The 6,136-nt window shown below is 42.2% G+C and overlaps 1 protein-coding gene across 1 annotated transcript in view; it reads right to left on the minus strand.

Moving 5' to 3' along the window:
• LOC106086659 (uncharacterized) overlaps window positions 1–5,322 on the minus strand; it is a 243,113-nt gene extending 237,791 nt beyond the window's left edge. The window contains exon 1 of the mRNA XM_059369555.1: window positions 5,156–5,322. The gene's annotated coding sequence lies outside the window, so the exon portion shown is untranslated. The remainder of the gene's footprint in view (window positions 1–5,155) is intronic.
• Between the last annotated feature and the right edge of the window lie 814 nt (window positions 5,323–6,136).

Consider the following 6,136-nt stretch of genomic DNA (forward strand, 5'->3'; position numbering starts at 1 on the left):
TGACTGCTGCCACGCCCATGAGATTAAAAGCGTTCTGGGAGATTTTAATGCGAAGATAGGAAAGGAAGATATTTTTGGTCCAACAGTCGAAAAGTTTAGCCTCCACGAGATAACGTCCAGTAATGGGTTGAGGCTGATAGATTTCGCCGTGGCAAAAACCATGGTAGTTAGTAGAACCAGATTTCAACATATAAATATTCACAAAGCCACATGGCTGTCGACCGATCAAAACACAAGAAACCAAATTGATCATGTTATAATAGATGGAGGGCATTCATCCAGCTTGTTAGATGTACGATCCAACCGTTGAGCGAATATAGATTCGGATCATTAACTTATTGCAGCAAAGGTTCGCACCCGTTTGAACATGGCAAGGAAAGTACTATCTGACGCTGCACGAAAGCTGGACATTGAAAAGCTGCAAACACAACAGATGGCAGCGGCATACCCCACTCGACTGACCCAACTGCTTGTCCCGATGATATAACGGCCAAACTATTGCCCACTCCATGGAAAATGCCGCGAAATCCGTATAGCATACAGAGCAATTCTCCAATCAGTAGCAACGGGAGAAAAGAAAAGGTGAGAAACGCCTATTCCGCAAAAAGAAGAAGGAAATGGAAACTTAAGTGTGTACGAATTGAGATGTACAGGAATCAGAATGAGGCCCCTTATCATTGAGCTTAAAATTTAAATCGGATAGCACTCATTGATTTTTGCGTTCGGCGTTATAAGCCGATATGCCACGGTGGCACTTTGTGAGGTATTAATCTATGAAGCAGATGTCGTCTTGCGATACACCGTTCAGAATCGGCTACAAAAAAAGAACATATATTATCACTGAGCTTGAACTTGGATCTGACAGCACCTATAAGTAGGTGAGAAGTTTTTCGAAATGTTACTATGCATCCAATATCTTCTACTTTATGATATCCCCCATCATAGATAAATCCGCAATCAGATACCGATTCCTTTAATGGTGAATATCAAAATTCCCAGTGGGTACTGTAACCACAAGTTACCTTTAGGTCAAAACACTGGTGGGGTCCTTCGAAGATAGTTGTCCGCTTCGGGAAAGGAAATCAACCCACGAAAAACACTGGATGACCGGGGAGATTCGCAATATTGGGAAAGAGGTCCGCAAACTTTTTAACAGAGCACTTCGTAAACAAGCGGAAGTTTATTGGGATGTGTATTTCACACAGCTCAAAGAATACAATAAGATAACCAGAGGGGATAAACGTGCCTTCTGGAGGCTTTTCTGCGAACAGGTCGATAGCGTTAAAGACGCCGCCAAGATAAAAAAAAGTTTCTCTCAAAAACCCATATCCACACTGAATCTTTAGAAGACGACATGCGAGTCAGAGCAGAGACAACGGTGGACATGTTGAGGCTTTTGGTGAAAACCCATTTTCCACAGGATACGATGGGACTCACGGAAACACCGGAGTCTTGGAATAATGACGTTGATCAAAGGTTTATAATAACGGAATTTTTGGTGAAGGAATCCTTGAGGAGCTTCAAACCATTTAAGTCACCCGGACCTGATGGAATATCTACGGCGTAACTACAGAAAGAGGCGTAACTACAGAAAAATAGTGGCCAGGTGAAGCGCCAGACTATCTGGCCACAATTTATACAGCGTGCCTAGGACTTGCATATACTCCACAGGCCTGGCAGGAGGCAAGGATGGTGTTTATATCCAAGCCCGGCAAGGCAAGTTATGCGACACCAAAGGCCTACAGACCCATAAGCCTTACGTCCTTTCTACTCAAAACCATGGAACGTATTCTGGATACCATGATAAAGAGTAGGACATCTAGCGAAGTGCTCAAATACAAACAGCATGCCTATGTCAAGGGAAGGTTGGTGGAGACTGCCCTGCACGAGGTTGTGCATGAAATGGAAGAATCCTTCGATGCAAAAATGTACACCCTGGAGGTATGCATTGACATTGAGGGGGCTTTTAACAATGTGCGGACCGACACACTGATGCAATCCTTAGACCAGTACCGGGTGGACCCGGTCCTTAGAGATTGGATAGACCTAGTGGCTAAGGAACAGGTGGAAATGTGTTTCCCATGGCATAAATATAAGGGAGAAAATGGCACACAGCACTCCACAGGTGGGCATTTTATCGCCACTCCTATGGGTGACCACCATAAATGACCTATTACGGATGCTGACTGAGGAGGGATTTACGGCCCGTCTGCAACGCAGAAGATGTTGTAATTCTTCAAAGTGGTAAGGATCCGTGCCAGCTATGCAGAAGCTGGCACGGAAGGGTCTTGCATATGTTATATGACTGGGCTAGATCCAGAGGTCTCAATGTTAACCTAGAGTATACTGATATATGGCTGTTCACGAAAAAGACGAAGGTGGGCCAATTTTACGCACCACGTTTCCTCTATAAGACAATTTCTTGGATGATCTTGGACAGGAAACTAAATTGGAAGTGTCACATTCAAGAGTGTACTGAGAAGGCTCACAGGTGTTGGGCACTATGTAGAAGTGGCGTAGGCTTGTAAGGGGCTGAATCCAAGGATAGTCACCTGGCTCTACAGGAGCGTGATTAGACCAAAACTTACTTACGCCTCAGTAGTTTGGTGGCCTGCTATGGAGAAAAAGTGCAACATAAGGACCATACAACAGATTCAAAGAACATGTTGTTTTGGCATAGGCGGATCAATTAGGAACACGCCCACTAGGGTATTGGAGGCTATTCTAGATATCTGACCCATTGACATACGGATTAAGTTTGAGGCAGCCACTGTAGCTACGAGACTTTAGGCAATGGGAGAATGGATTGAGGATAGGGGCAGATCATACCATCGCGGTATAATCGAAGCGACTATAGGAAACCTGAAAGGAATGGAAGAGGTTTCCGATCGGATACCTCAATAGACACTTGACGTCGAGTGCGAGGCTCTGCTGCCACCAGCGCAGTCTTGGATTGGCGATCATGTTACACGTATGGATCAAAGCTAGAGGACAGAGTGGGCCTGGGGGTCTACATTGAGAACACAGGGAATGAGGTCTATTTTAGACTGCCTGCCCATAATACGGTCCTACAGGCGGAGATCCGAGCGATCACGGAATTCGTAAAGTGATGTGGTACTTACGCGAGGACGTTGAGTGTGAACATCTTTACCGACAGTAAAATTGCCATAACGGCAATAACAATCAGGACGATAAAGTCACGAATAGCCTTGCAGTGTAAGAAGGAGATTATGAGAGGAGGAGAAGATCTGAGGATGGCAAAATACGCATCGTTTCAATGCGGGGCCATAACGGAGTAAGGAGAATTGAAAGGGCAGATGATTTGGCAGTCTTTTGGGTCGAAGCAGTCCGAGTTAAGGGCGTGGGTGACGAATGCGCATGCAATACTGTGGAACAGCGAAACGATCGGTAGGACGGCGAAAATCTTGTGGAGGAATGAAGATCGTTTGAAGACGAGGCTTATACAGTAAGGAAGTAAGAAGGAGGTCAGTATAGCTATTGGTATAATAACGGGACACATAGGACTACAAGCTCACTTATGCAAAATCGGTGCGGCAAGTGATGGCATGTGTAGGGCATGCGGGGAAGATGATGAGACGTTGGAGCATTTCCTTTGTCATTGCCCAGCTTTCGGGTCTAACAGCTACCGGCACTTAGGTGGGGACGCAATACTAGACATGAACCAACTTTGGGGCGTAGCGTGGAAAACAAGTAAGGATTTTGTAAGAATTCCTAACTTAGATTTTATTTTTCGAAGTTACTATTTTTGTGTAGTTAGGGGGCACAACAAGCAGATTACTGGCTAAGGTGTATGTCCATAGTGGCATGGGGCGGATAAATATCTGCACCCTATTTTCAATCTAACCTAACCTAAGGTGTCGTCATGCGACAAGACGTTCGAATTTGTCTAAAAGAAAATATCTAACGACTGAGCTTCATCTTATATCGGACAGCACCCATGGATATGTGAGAAGTTACTTGGCACACAGCATGGCCTACGTTTTGATATCCACCATTGTGGTTAGGTACAAAAATCCTCAGTGGTTACAAGGAATCCTTACTCCACTTATCTAATTAAATAAAGTAAGACACCTCTTTCTCAATCTCCAAATACTATGCATTTACCAAAATGCTGGTGGGGTTTGATTGGTAATGCTTTAAATATCCATGCCATGCTAATGTAACAAATACAAGTACACCATGGCCCGCAACAAAGTCCTTAGATTCTGCAGGAACACAGATATAGTAGAGCGAAAGAGGAAAAGTTCGGAGAAATATAACAACACTCAACAAACTTAAATACAAAGATAAATGTGGGTTTATTGATCTTGGCCATCGCAATTCATTTCAAAGGCATTGCATTGCGGTTAATTTTAAACAGGACTGACAAGTGCCACAAAATCAAGGAAACGGTAACACATCTTCTTCTGTCTCCCCACCAAAGAAGAGGAGCATGGCAAAAAAATGTTGCTACGATGGATGATAAAAATCAAGTTTTATTTTTATATGAAAAAACTTAAAATAAAACTTTTTGCAGATTGCATTGGTCAGCAATGAAACAAAAAAAAAAGATAGTGTTCTCCTTATCCATATAGGAGTTGCTTTGAAGTTGAATACATGTCTACACATAACATTATGCTCTCTTTGATTGTACATTTAATCTGTTTGTCTGTTATAATTTAATCCTGTTCAAGATTTGTTCTTAAAAATGGCTAAAAGGAAGAAATAAAAATTAAACAAGCCGACATCCCATACCCTGCAAGTGTAGCAGACAGCAAAAGTGGCCTATGATTGATGTTCACATGAAATAATTTGATGTCTAACATTAACCGCGAGACGGATCCTCTGGCTTGTAGGTAATTATGGCTTAAGCTGTGCCATAATTCCAATTATTATGGAGATACTGTGGTTGATCGCCATCTGGTGAACTTTAAAAAGCGGTATATAAGCCATTGTAATGGGGCGAATATAAATCATTTTAAATATGGAGTAAGTTAGGCTGGTTTCGAGATTTAGTTTAAATTTGACAGCAATAACAAAATCATGAAATTTGAAAGTTATTACTTAAAGGTTAATCATTTAATTGATATTTAATAAGCAAAAATAATATGAAATTGCGGGTAGGCCAAAATAGTGTACAATATATCGTACTCACCACAATGCATCTTTCGCCATTCTTGTATTGACTTTAAATGGGGAAGTTCGATTATATGACAGCTCTATCCAAAGGATAATCTGTGAGATTCTTATTTGCCATGGGTATTGAAGACTATAACTGCATTATATATACACCATATCCTTAGAAGTCTCTGTGTACGATACTTGGCACTGAAATAAAAAGCGAAAACACATTAACAACTACTGTAAATTTCATTGACATTGGAAGAAAATTAAGCAATACCATACATACTATTCATGGCCTAGATGTAGAAGAGCGTATTACAACCAATTATCAAAATTTCGGTATAATCAGATACACTACATAACCGAGTCTACCAACTTCTGTTGAGCAAATCAGAGAGCATGTAAAATTTTGTAACGATAGCAACAAAATTTTGGCTTAGGTTAGGTTGAAAAGAGGTTACAGATATTAATCTGCCCCATGCCACTATAAACATACACTTAAGCCAATAATCGGCTTGTTGTGCGCTCTAAAACCTAAAAGGTATTCTCGAAAATGAAAATCAATGAAAGGAATTCCTTGCTACTTACAAAATCCTTCATTGTTTTCCATGCCACGACCCTAGGTTGGTTCATGCCTGGTATTGTGTCCACACCTAAGTGCCGGTATCTGTTAGACGCTAAAGCCGGGCAATGACAAAAGAAACGCCCCAACGTCTCATCATCTTCCCAGCATGTTCTACACATGCTATCACCGCACCGATTTTACATAAGTGAGCTCGTAATCCTATGTGTCCCGTTATTATACCAATCGCTATACTGACCTCCTTCTTACTTCCTTTCAGTAATAGCCTCATCTTCTCACGATCTGGATCCTCCCATAGGATTTTAGCCGTCCTACCGACCGTTTCGATGTTCCACAGGGTTGCATGCGAATTTAGCGCCCACGCCTTTAACCGCAGCCCGAGTTAAAGGCGTGGGCGCTAAATACACCTTTCGACCCGAAAAGCTTCGG

The sequence above is a fragment of the Stomoxys calcitrans genome, chromosome 5 (genome assembly GCF_963082655.1).
Source record: "Stomoxys calcitrans chromosome 5, idStoCalc2.1, whole genome shotgun sequence".
NCBI classification, from domain to species: domain Eukaryota; kingdom Metazoa; phylum Arthropoda; class Insecta; order Diptera; family Muscidae; genus Stomoxys; species Stomoxys calcitrans.